A 12,801-nucleotide genomic window follows, 5' to 3' on the forward strand; every position below is an offset into this window, starting at 1 on the left:
ACAGTGCAGAACAGAGAGAAAGTTTGGGAATTCAAATCCTTTTGAATATCAGACTGTAGCTGCAATAGGAGGGGCAGATTTATAGATTTGTAGAGTGGTTAATACACTCTTGTATTTTGCAAAGCGTCATGTCTTGTGCATCAGGTCAACTTCTCCAGCATGGAACGGTCTATTTTTATCACACAGTTAGTAAAATGCAGTATAAAATCCATTTTAGCAGTCCCACTGAGGATCATTTGACACTAACAGCAACATTTGACACAACGACAACTGCTGTGTTGAAGTCGGGTGCTTCCAGACGGCAAAGCTGCCTCCTCCGAGGCTGAAGGAAAGCAGCTATGGCAGAAAGGGAAAAACTCCCCAGCTGAGTGTGACCATGAGCTGGGTTGTGCTGTCCTTTAAGGCCGGTATCAATTAAGGAAGTCATTGAGCAGCTCTGAAAAAAACATAAGGGATCAGCCTTCAAAAATCAGCATAAGGGTTAGGGAGGGGGAAAAATGAGTTTTAGGCAACTGCAGGCAGCCATCCCATGAACTGCTGAACACTGCATACTTATGAGGTGTTAGCAGTAACTTCTGAGTCAATGATGGGCTAAGACCACTAAATACCAGGCTCATTGTCCATGGACATCAACACTTTTTTCTCTTCTTCTGCCCCTCCTTTTAACATATATTCTTGTCTTAATATGCAGAATACACTTATTTAAGAAGAGGACTAAGAAGAATTCTTTCAAAGAAAGAGGAACAAACTGTGCAAACTGGGTAATGTGGTCTGATTTACATGTCGGAGAGGGTCAACAAGAGGGTAGCAGGAGGTATGTGCAGCTACGGCAGTTCTGCTGCCAACCAGCTCAATCTCTAATCTGCATCTAAGAAAAACCTCCTTGCCAGAAGGAAAAAAGTGCAGTACACTGCAACTGTGTAATGAGGAAGCTAATGGAGCATTTTACAGATGAAAAAAAGAGTGCAGCTAGCCTAGGTCGATAAAGATGGGCTGAGCTCCTGAAAGGAAGTTAGTGTAAATATACAATAATAGGAATAAATATTATACAATAATCCATTTGTGCAGATTTGGATGCAGAAAATAAGTAACATTATGATATTTCTTGAGCATGTGATCATTCACATGGTGACTATATTATAATACACGTGTACAATGTTAGTTTTACAGTTGAATATGTTCTCTTTTCCTTTGCATCTTTCAGTTTTTGAAGGTAGAACCATGGCTTTTCAGAATATGACTCTGTCTGTACATACCTCATGTCATTTCCGCATGCCTCACTGCTTGTAATAGAAAGCCTTACAGAAGATGCTGTTACTTTAAAGATTGACTTGTCATATATTAAAATTATATCTGTCCGATTGCTGAGATTTAGAGAGACCTTTGGACAGAAAGTCCATGAATTGACACTTATATGTTGGTTTAGAGGATTTTCTCACATGTTCTACATGCCTGGCATCAATTTAACCAATTCTCAAATTTTGTATCACACATTTTAATAAGATTTTCTTCCTTTATAAAGAAGGTTAAGGTAATTTACTCACCATATGTATTACATATGAAGTTGTTGAAATAATGAGGACAATAATATTGAATTTAGCATTGTCTTCATTGGTATGAAAGTTACATTCATAAGCTTTGTTTGTTTTAATAGGTTTATTGTACAGTCTCAGGCATATGCTATTATGCAGGGATGGATATGCTTTGAATATTTTTGTAATTGTGGGTAGTATAAAAGTCATTTTCTGTTAGATTGCACAAATCCATTACATTAGTAGAAAGATACATTATTGTAATAGGATTAATGTGCAACACATAAACATGATCAGTAATATTCTTTTTGATAAATTATCTCATTTTAATCACTTGGAATGCAGAGAGATTTCAGGATAGTTCCATCTTTGATTTGCATAATTGTATTACAGACAGACAAATTGCATTATATTCTTCATTAACAATAGATGGCTTGTATAACTATTGTATTTTTGAAGGCACTGCTTTTATTTTCATCCTGTAATTTGTCATTTTATGACACCACTGTTTAGCTTAGTTCGGAGAGAATAGAAACTAAAAGATTACTTGATTTTAGCTGAGTACAGTAGTATCTCTGCATTCAACTGAAATGTGGTAAACTATTGTTTGTTTTTACAAATTATAATCCAGCAGCTAAAGTTAGTTAAAAAATACTCTTCTCATTTGTGGCAGATCCCATATTCATGGCTTTTCACAGCAAAGTGTCAGCACTTGTAAATGAACTTCAATATAAAAAACACAACATAAAACTAAAGTTGATCCATTAGGATGTTTTCTACTTCTCTGCTTGAACTTGCTCTCCCTCTTTCACGTTTTTACTCCCTTACACACACACACACACAAGCACATGCTTTGTTCAGCTCTCACCGAGTTCTTTAGGGTTTTGTAATTCTGATTGCTGAATTGCAAATTACATCATAAAATGCATCATCCATTTTTACAATGGAAAATCTTCTCTATGAAAAACTAAATATTCTTAAAGATATTTTAGGATTAAAAAAAAGTATTTTTGTCATTTTCCTGTAACCAAGCCTTCTTCAATCATTCTTAACTGCTAAGAATAGCAGTAAATTAAGAGTTGGTAGCTTGAGACAGGTTTACACTCCTACCAAATCAAAACTAGCTTCTTATTTTAGAAAATCTAATTGTTGCACCCTCTCAGGGCACCTTGAGCATTGTGATCCTTTAAAAAGAAATTTCGTTTAGAAATAAATTAATATAGCTAAATCACAAATAAATACCTTTGTTTGATAATGAAACAATTTTGCAATTTAAATGCAGGTCAGAATTTAGGCCTATCTCACTGAAGTTTGCTCTGTTAAACAGAATTTTAAAAATCTGAGCCACCATTCTTATAACTTGATCCTAAATTTAGGTTGTTAGTTTAGGTCCAATCCTACAAGGGTGTATTTATTAATGTATGTAATAAGCAATTCTATTAATGCTGTTATAACCGGTCTCAAATGAAAGCCTGATCCTATGAAGCCAATTGAAGTATGGCTTTGAGTCCAAAAAGGCAAGAGTTTTATTTTCTTTTTCCTCCTACTGAACACCCACCACAGCTCTGTCTTCCCTAATAATGGGGTTTTTTTACTCCAACACACACTGAAAATAAACATTACAGAGATGGGAAAAGGAGAAAGAGTTTGGACCAAATTCATGTTTTCCTTCAGCAGCTATAATACATTATTACAACACTTTGGAGGCTTATAACATGTTTTATGTTTTATGACTATTTTTGTGGGAATTGGTCAAAGATAACATAAAAATCTACATCTTGAATTTTTTCTTTCTTCGGAAGAAGAAACATAAAATTGCTAAAACGTAAGTTCATACGGATTTGTTAGAACACATGTGTCTTCTACCAAATAAAAATGATAAAATTGGTACAACAGAAGTAAAAAAAATATAGCTAAATCCATTCACGGGGAGCTGAATAAAAACTCTTGATTTGGTTATGCTTTTTAAGGTGATTCCCTTTCATTTTCTCAAAATAGCATTCATACAAGTTGTATTTACCCACCCTAATGCTGGAAGTATTTTGAGATATTTTTGCAAAAGGCCGAGGGTTAATATTTTTCTACCCATCTTCTTGAAATCTCTTTGAGTGTCTCCACTCTGACTTGGTAAAAACTTAGTGCTCCAATAAGGGAGAATAAACATTATCTGCAGCACCACGTGGCCTCCATGGCTGACTGCACACTGAGAATTAACAGTTAATGAACTCTGCATATGCAAGGCCAGTTTTTGAAACAGACTGGCAAAAGGAGATCACAGCCTCGTGCTGACGAGTGAGAAAACATAAAATTCAGAGTCTCCTTGCAGATAATTCCCAAACACAAAATAGAATGACATTTGCAAGCAATTTAAGACCAACAAATTGCCAAGCAATATATACATTTACATCAGCTCTGTCAAAAGTCATTTTCAAAACTGTTTCAGCACTGATTTCTACAGCTGACCTCCCCAACCCACACAGCATCATACACAACTGATGTGTCAATCTGAGAGGGCTTTATAGTGCTTGACACCTCAGATCAAACACAAAGACATACTGGTTTTTTTCAGTTCCAATGTTCTGTGTGTTTTGTAAATGTGCACATTGCAAGGCAATTGAGATTTAAGGTTATAAGTATTTAATACCATAAAGAATTCCAGGAAACATAAATTTACTGCTTTTCCTAAATAGCTAGAAGTCTCACAAAACAAGCAATGTGAAAAATATGCTGTTATTTGCTGTCACAACTCCTCTGATCAAATACACACAGGCCACACTTTCTCAGAACCACAACTCTTTAGCTAGTTTGGTGAAGGGCAAAACAATCACATCCTGACCCCTGCATCAGTTGCACGTACCAGGGCTCACTGCCAAATAAACTATTCCATATTATCTCTCTGTATTCTCCAGAGGAAAAAGCCAGACCACCCTAAATGAGGCTTCACCCACCCTAAGTAGTCGGTGTGACATGGGACAAACTGAGCTGGGAAATGACTATGAGGAAGCTGGACTTCTGGCCACCTCTGACTCATCCTGTGAGCTGAGAAAGGCATCTTCTGCTTTCGTCTTGGCATGTGGTGTTGGTTCTCTCCATCGAGATGTCCCACAGTAGGTTTGCCCACCTGTATGATTTAACCATGGACACTAGAATGATAAATAGGGAGCCATATTTTATGATATATATTTATTCTTCTAATAGCTTGCCTTCCACCGTTTAACTCTTATTAATGCTGTTGAAGTTCCCTCAGAGAGTATATATTAGAGCATCAGTGTTTTTAATTCATGGAAGTTTTCCTTGCCCATCAAGAGGATAATTATAAATATCAACAGAAATAAAAGCCACCACATGTGAAAACATATATCAAATAGAAAACAAAACAAAATACACACGCAAAAAAACACAACAACACACGAAACCAAAACAACACAACAACACAACCCTGAACAAATTCCTCCTTTTTTAACATGTTTTACTTAAGATCATTCTTCTCTCCTCTCTCCCTCTTTCAGGGGTCCCTCTGAACAGAAAAATGGGATGCATATGCTGTATTCTCTGTGTGGAAACTAAACATAACCTCCTTGAGGAATTAATAAGATTAAGTTACACTTCAGTGGGAAATCAGAGTACATAAATTAATGAAAATTTCTTGTGGATGGTCGTGAAGAAAGCCACTCACTGTGCCAGTGAGCTGATGCAAACAGACATTTTATGATGAGGAGATTTACCAAAGAAGAATTAATAGGATCCATCTACTGTCTACGACAGAATATGAGTGACCTTAAGTGTCCCCTGTGAGTCAAATGTTTTCCATTGTGTCTGTAAATGAATCAGTGAGCATGTTCTGATGTTTTCTATCTTCGACATCAGGTAAGGATTTTTTCCAGTCATGAAAAATGTCTTTTTTAGGCAACCACATCAGTGTTTGCTTAAAGGTAAGAATGTGTTTAAATGCTTTTCTGATGTTCGGCTTCAGCTGGCCAACATCTGCAATAGTCTTACACATACTTCACTGCAGGAGAGCACCAGCTTCCGTCAGGTACACAGTCATTAGAAATTCTTGCTTGTCCATGGATATCGTACTGGCAGTTGTATCTCTCATTCCATTTCAGAGCTGTGAAGGTTACAACAGGGCTATGCTGTTGTCTTCTAGGCTCTCCAGAATCCCTCATTTCAGGCTTATCATCAGCCAGAGGATGCACAGAAATTCAATTAATCCTGTTACTGGCAGGTCACTTAGTTCTTTCAGTCATAGCATTGGCTTTTGATATTGATAGCAAGGATTCTTTTGAGCCACATTTTTAGAGGTGGTTCTTGAAGAACCTTGAAAAATCTTTTTTTCCCCCTACCCAGAGATGTCCCAAGATGGTAGTGGACATCTGTAGGCCACCACATACAGATCTGGGGAAATGAGGTTTCTTTGTTTTCCATCTTCTACCTGTTATTTTTGTTTGCTGCAGAACAGTGATTTTAAATACAGTTCTTTGAATACAAGCTCTACCCAAATCTTGGCTGTCTTAAGTTAAATATTCTTCTAATTAAGTTCATTCTTCCAGAACCCAAACAACTTTTCATATAGCCAAACAAGCTAGAGGAATAAAAGAGCATTTGGGTCATCTGCAAGATGTCTAATTTATTAACGTTTTTTTCTAGTGCATTTTAAAGTATCAAAGAAGAAAGCTTCCAAAATTTCCACAGGGATTCTATTTCCTTATTTACTAAAGCTCACTCTTAGAAAGCATTTTCCGGCATTTGTATATGCCAATATTTATTCTATGACCCCTAGTTATGTTGTACGTAAGATCACTAACTACTAATTCGTTTTGATGGTTAAAGCTGACTCAATCATTTTTGATCAAACAGTCATAACATATTTAAGATTCCCAAGTCTAAGATTATGTTTGGTGCTTTAACATTTATTGTAGCTGTTGGACCTCTCAGTACTTCTAAAATTCTCTTTGTGATGTGAAAGTCTTATACAGAGCTTAAAATCTCACCACCATGTGAAGTGACTGGTATAGATACTAGAGAAGTATCTTAGAGATGCAAAAATGCATCACTGCCCTCCTATTCTTTGCCCCAAGGTGTCCTAGAAAGTGTCCAGTCACTTCAGACTGATGACTGCTAAAGGACTCAAGTGCATTTAGAATTCAGTCCTGAATAAATAATTGTTTATAACTGTGGGAAACATGAAGAACTTCTGTTGGTCCTTTCAAAGTTGTGTTACACACACAGATCAAAATAAAAGAAAACCTCTGAAATGGTTAGGCAGTGACATCCTAAGGGGAATAAATATAAAGTCAGGAACAATACATATTTTTTCAGAGCTCCCATTGGAACTAATACTTAGCTCTAGAACAAACACAGGGGCTATTCCGGGATCTGAAAATGGGCTTCCTAAAAAAAATAAATGCTCACAGGATTCTTGTTTCCCTTTCAACCATCAAAATAAACATTCTATAGACTTATAAGCAATGGGTATATTTCAAATAACAGTAAACAGCCTTCTAAGGTCAATATATTAGTTTTTCTCTAGATATACAGTTTCAATAACAAGTGATGCATGAAGTCTGTTAAGCCTATTGAATTGTCTATCAGTTCTGGGAATTATAGATTTTAACCCATAAAGGTACTTGGCTCAACCACAAAATGAAAAATCATTAAGAAAAAAACACTGTATATTATTACTCCAATATGTATTCGTGGTTTAGAATTGGCATTTCAATACACAAAGAAAATTCTTAGAATCATCCAGCTAAATGCAAATGGATTCTATAAATACTCTAAATAACAAAACCAAAAAAGCTCATCAGAATTTACTACCCATCCAAGTGTATATAGCTTTTTTTCTATTACACATCCGTAAACATTCTTTGTACTTCTACAGTTGATTGAATCAAAACATGGGAAGATCTGAAAACACTTTCATAGCTTTCTTTAAGTTGTACTACTACTGTAATATCTTCCCCAGTAATGCACAAGCCATATTCTGTAAATAAATATGTGTTTCATTTTCAATTGGAATTTCATTAATTTCATTAAAACCACATTTCTCTAAAAAGGGAGTAGAATATGCCAGCAAACTACTGATACAGGTCTGCTGCACAGTGATTTAAACCATCTGAGGAGATGGCCTTCTACTTTTGGATTTCTTGACAGTTTGGGCTTGAACTTCTTCCCCTCTTAGAAGCTCTCAGAGCAACTCCAACACAGTAATGAACTCTCATATCTCCCCTTCTGGGAGACAAACATGTAATTCTCCTCCCCATTTCATTTGCAGGGAAATTCAAGCAGAAAGAGGTTGGTTAATGCACAGGTGCCATATCTATGAATCAAACCAAGGGCACAATAGGTTACAGTGACCTACCTTTAGTAACAATATCTTCAGATGTAGTTGGCAGCTGCTGCCACTACATACAGCATTTTATGTCAAGTTGCAAAAGTATTTTATGGATGAAGATATAGGAAAACTGAGAAGAGAGTGACATGAAAATACCCTCGATTTACTGAGCTGGGAACAAACACAAAATATGCAGTGTCCAAAAGCTTTGCCTCCACCTTCAGAAAGGAACAAGGGGGAGTTAGTAGCCTGAACTTCCAAATGCTATAAAACGTGAATATACTGCAGCAGCAGCAGCAGCAAAACCATCACCAACTGTTCCCTATATAAAGGTGGGTTGTGCATGAAGCTTTCAATGAAGGTCTGGGCAGCTAGAGCACATCTGCACAAAGATTTTCCTAATTCCCAGGAACACCTATGGCCTTGAATTTGCGAATTTCGTACAGAAATCAACACTATTCACCAAAAACAACTTGTGCTTGCTATCACCTTTGTATTTTGGTCCTTAATGTGGAATGCTGTAGGTAGAGAGAGGGAAGGAACAAAAGAATCTCATGAGGATTTCAGGCAGAACAATAAAAAACTAAATTAACTTATTCATTTTTATCACCTGATGAGCATAATTAGCAAACAGCACATAATGACAACAAATAATGGTTCTTTTTTCCCCCTATTAAGATAGCTTAATGACTGTATTTTCCCAGAGTCTTAAAGCTGTGCTGTATTTACCAGTTGTACTTCCCTGAAAAATATTTTGTCTGTCAATATTGAAGTTAACAAAATGCTTAACGACAGCACACAATGATCCTAACACAAAATAGAATTCGAGCTGAGCGTGGAGGCTTTTGCTGCTCTCACTGTGCTGAAACCTCTGCGACAGCAACTCAGGAAAGAAATCTGATGTAGCAAAATTTAATCATTAATTTCATCTTCCCTGTATGATGACTAATAAGCAACCTTCATTTGTCATGTGCTTCTTTCTTTTATGAGTTTCACCATCCATGTATGAATCCCAGAACAACCATCTAGAGAAACCGGATGGTAGAACTGCATTTTAATATAAGCACTTTAATATACAGCTTCAGGATCCAGGTATCCTTTGGTAACATTGAACTATCCCTTTGGGTTTCAAGGTTGTGAATAAGGTTATCAAGCTGGTTTGCTCTATACTCGCACGGAGAGATCTTGCAATTAAACCTGGGGAAATGGAATTTGGTAGTGTTGAAATCAGCTTTTTGCAATGGGAACAAGATGCAAAATGTCTTGTCCAATGACAGAGTTTTCATGCTATATCTTCAGCAGCAAGTGACACTGATTGCATTGGCAGCTATTGCTTCTTCCACCAGACAAAACAAATTCAAACTAATTTGGATGGAGTATAAAATATACCACTCTGCAGGGCACAGTCTTGTGAGACCCCCAGAGACTGAACTCCCATTGATTTCCCTTGATTTAAAAGGCACAAATGATTCGCATGACCAGATCCTGAATGGATAAAGATGGAGAACAGCAGTGATTCTAATATCATCCTAAAAGCCTCTCTGACCCTCACTGTATGGCCATCCTTTGATTCATCTGTCACAGCTGTACCTAACAGAAGTATTTAGTTTCGAGGATCTTCCCAGCTTATCCTGTTTTACCTACTGTTTCCCATTCACAGCCTAAATGTCAACTTCTGTCTCTTCCAGATGTCCATATTCCTCCAATATCTTGTTGTCATATGAAAAGATTTGAGATGCCTCTTAGTTCTCTTTTTCTACAGCAACTTGGCCAACATTACTACAGTCTGTAAGCAATGCTCCATGGTCAATTAAAACAAACAATATACAAGAGAGAAACCTACAGAAAAGAAAAAGTATTATTCTTCCTTCTCAAATCAAGTGTTTTGGCTACCTGGCAAATAAAACTAATATTAAATCTGACTTTGACCTACCCTACGTGATTCTTTTGAGAGATTTAACTCTGACTTGAGCAATAGATCAGTGACCTAATTTTTTTTTTCCTTTTTATTTCATTCTGTAATAATAGTCATTTTAAAAATATCTACAGCTTTACAGAAAGACAGCACATGGCACTTTATCATCACCTAGGTGATTATGTTGGTAGTCTTTCTGAAGCTTTGAAATTCTATCCATACAGTTGTATTAGCTGGATGTACATTATGCTGGTGGATGTACGGCTTCACTGATGGAAGGAGCTTTCCTCGTGCCTAGTGCAGTGTGGGAGAGAGAAATGTATGCCAGGAAACACAGTGTGTCTTGCCAGACCTGGAATCCTGATGTAGAGGCATTTTAAAAATCTATTTGCTCTTACTGCCTCTCTTATCATTTCCTTCATGGTTTTTTTTTACTTCTTTCATCAGACATCAACAAGGTGTAAACTGGTGATGAGAGAAGACTTGCCAGCCACTCACACTTCCGTTACAAAGCAAGACTCTGAATGCTAGACCCAGACATTGAAAGACTGGATTTTACCACACATGGCTTTTCTCCATGGGTAGAAAAGACAGACATTGCACTTTATTAGATCTGTTGACTCTGTCCTCTCATTACATGTGACATTGATGATCTTACTGTTTCTAACAAGACCCTGATAAAGAAGCTTATTTAACAGCAGAGGATAATTCAGGGAAGAATCTCAGAGGAGCTTAGTCCTTCAGCAGCTGGATTTTATGTCAAAAAATAATCTGACAAGTAAAGAAACCTTGTCAAAACTGAGCTCATGCAGCTTGAAGTATCTATCATACACTCATAGTTGGTTTGGTTTTTTTTTTCATCCTCATCGTGGCTATTTCTAAACAGACTTTAGAACTAGGGAAAAGGCCGATGGCTTCTGGATCAAGTTTTTCTGGGCATACTGGAGATCAATATGCACTTAACTGCCCTGTATCCAATGGAATATTAATACCTATTACAAAAGTTGACTTGTATATTGTAGGTACAAAGGAGAGACTGGAAGAATGAATGAGAATCCTGTATATGTAAATACATACTTGCAAGTACACACACAAATGCTTACTAATATTATAAACGTTATATAATATGCTGGCACTTGTTCAAAACTTTGAGGCACTTGCATTATATTAATCATTTTTCCATTGAAGTAAAGAAACTGCATGTATAATTAAATAGTTGTATTGTATTGTAGAAATAACCATGTAATGACATAGTTCGAAATTCTTGGTTTTTCATGGTAATACCAAGTATAATTACCATGTAATCTGCAGAAAGCAAACAAGGCTGTAATTATTCTGTAATCCAATTTAATTACAGGGTAACAGATTTGTCATTTCTTCCCAATAAAACATACATGTAAATGAAATAAGCTGGTAGAGAAAAGATTTTTTTTGTTTGAAGAAATTTATTTAATGAAAAAAAAATTTATTAGCACTTCTATGTCAAAGGACACGAATGAACCTATCTGTGGACATTCCTAAAGCCAAACCTTGAGGTGTATAATCTGGCACCACTCCACAAGGGAGACACCTTCTCTACTTCTTTCATTCCTTTCTGGCTACTAGAGCTGTAACACTTCCATTACAGTCAACACGATATATATGTATAATTGTATAGGAAGATTCTGCATTAAAAACATAAGAAAAGGAAGTCTTATAAGTATTCCCATAATAGACATCATGTGAGTTTTGGAAGTCTTAGCTTCTGTGTGCCACCTGCTGCAGCCATGTGGGACCTGCAGAGAATGAGCTGACTTCGTCCGTTCCACCCTCTGCCCCAACAGCATCCACATCGTGTCACTGACCTGAGCTCAGATTGTTGCTTTCATTTTTGCAAAGTGCCCACTTTCAGCTACTCAGAATCATCTTGGTTTTTCCAAAGCTAAACCGTAACTGAATCAGCTACTTCTACCAAAAAAAAAAAACCAAAGCAAACTCACACCTGTTAGGGATCAGATCATCCCCTAGACAGAAGTGAAATATTTCTACAAGTTGTACTCAGAGTATTTTGTGACCCCACCCGCATTCCCATTTCAGTTCCATAATTCCAGTCAAATTAAATTTTCTGATTTTTTTTTAAATAACTTTTTTACTAATAATTGTGAAGCATGCCACAGAAATCTAGAAGAAAACTGGTGGAAGGCTGTGCTGCGTGTACAATGGGAGATATGAATACAGCAGCTTCCATCCATCCCTGCTGTGAGTTTGAATGACTGCCCTCTGTATTCAACAAGTTTATGCCCAGCCTGAAACTTCCTAAAGAGTCTGACTATCATATGACAAAAAATACTGTGTGCTTTTACATATGATATAAAGACACTTTTGAAAACGCTAGATCTGGAGGAAAAAAAAAAAAAAAGCTTTGATCCTGTAAACTGTTTCTACCAACCTGCTTCTGCTCCAGATATTTATACTAGATAACCTAAAATCCTAGCCTTGTGATGACAAGATCAGGTCCCTAAGCCAGCAATGCTCTACTTTTCTAGACTGTGTACATATATACACGAATATACACAGTCAAGATAAAGTCACCAAGTGCTTTGTCACTCTCTTTCTCTGCTTCAGAAGTTTAAATGGAACATCACCAGAGACAGCAGGTACCATTTGGCCCAGGAGGGACTGAACTCAAAACTTGGGGCTGGCCCCATGGTCCCAACAGCCCTTGGTCCATAGGTGCAGCCCTACATCCTTTCGTCTACAGGGCGATTCTGTACAGAGCCACAGTCTTGCTCCAAATGAGAAGCTGCAAGACTTCACCAGCACCATTAGATCAGGAGGGCACTAAAGAAAGCTCTGATCTACTTCAATTTACCATGCAAGCAAAAACAGTCACAGAATTCAGTGGCCACTGGAATTATAGACTACTGTGTTGCAAATAACCACTTTATCCTACTCTTGTCTGCCTGGCTTGCTGTGATCTCCTTTTCTAACCTTGCAGCACTCTAATCCTCCGTGTTCGTTCTGTTGTTAATCCTTTT

The sequence above is a fragment of the Caloenas nicobarica genome, chromosome 6, assembly GCF_036013445.1.
Source record: "Caloenas nicobarica isolate bCalNic1 chromosome 6, bCalNic1.hap1, whole genome shotgun sequence".
NCBI classification, from domain to species: Eukaryota; Metazoa; Chordata; class Aves; order Columbiformes; family Columbidae; genus Caloenas; species Caloenas nicobarica.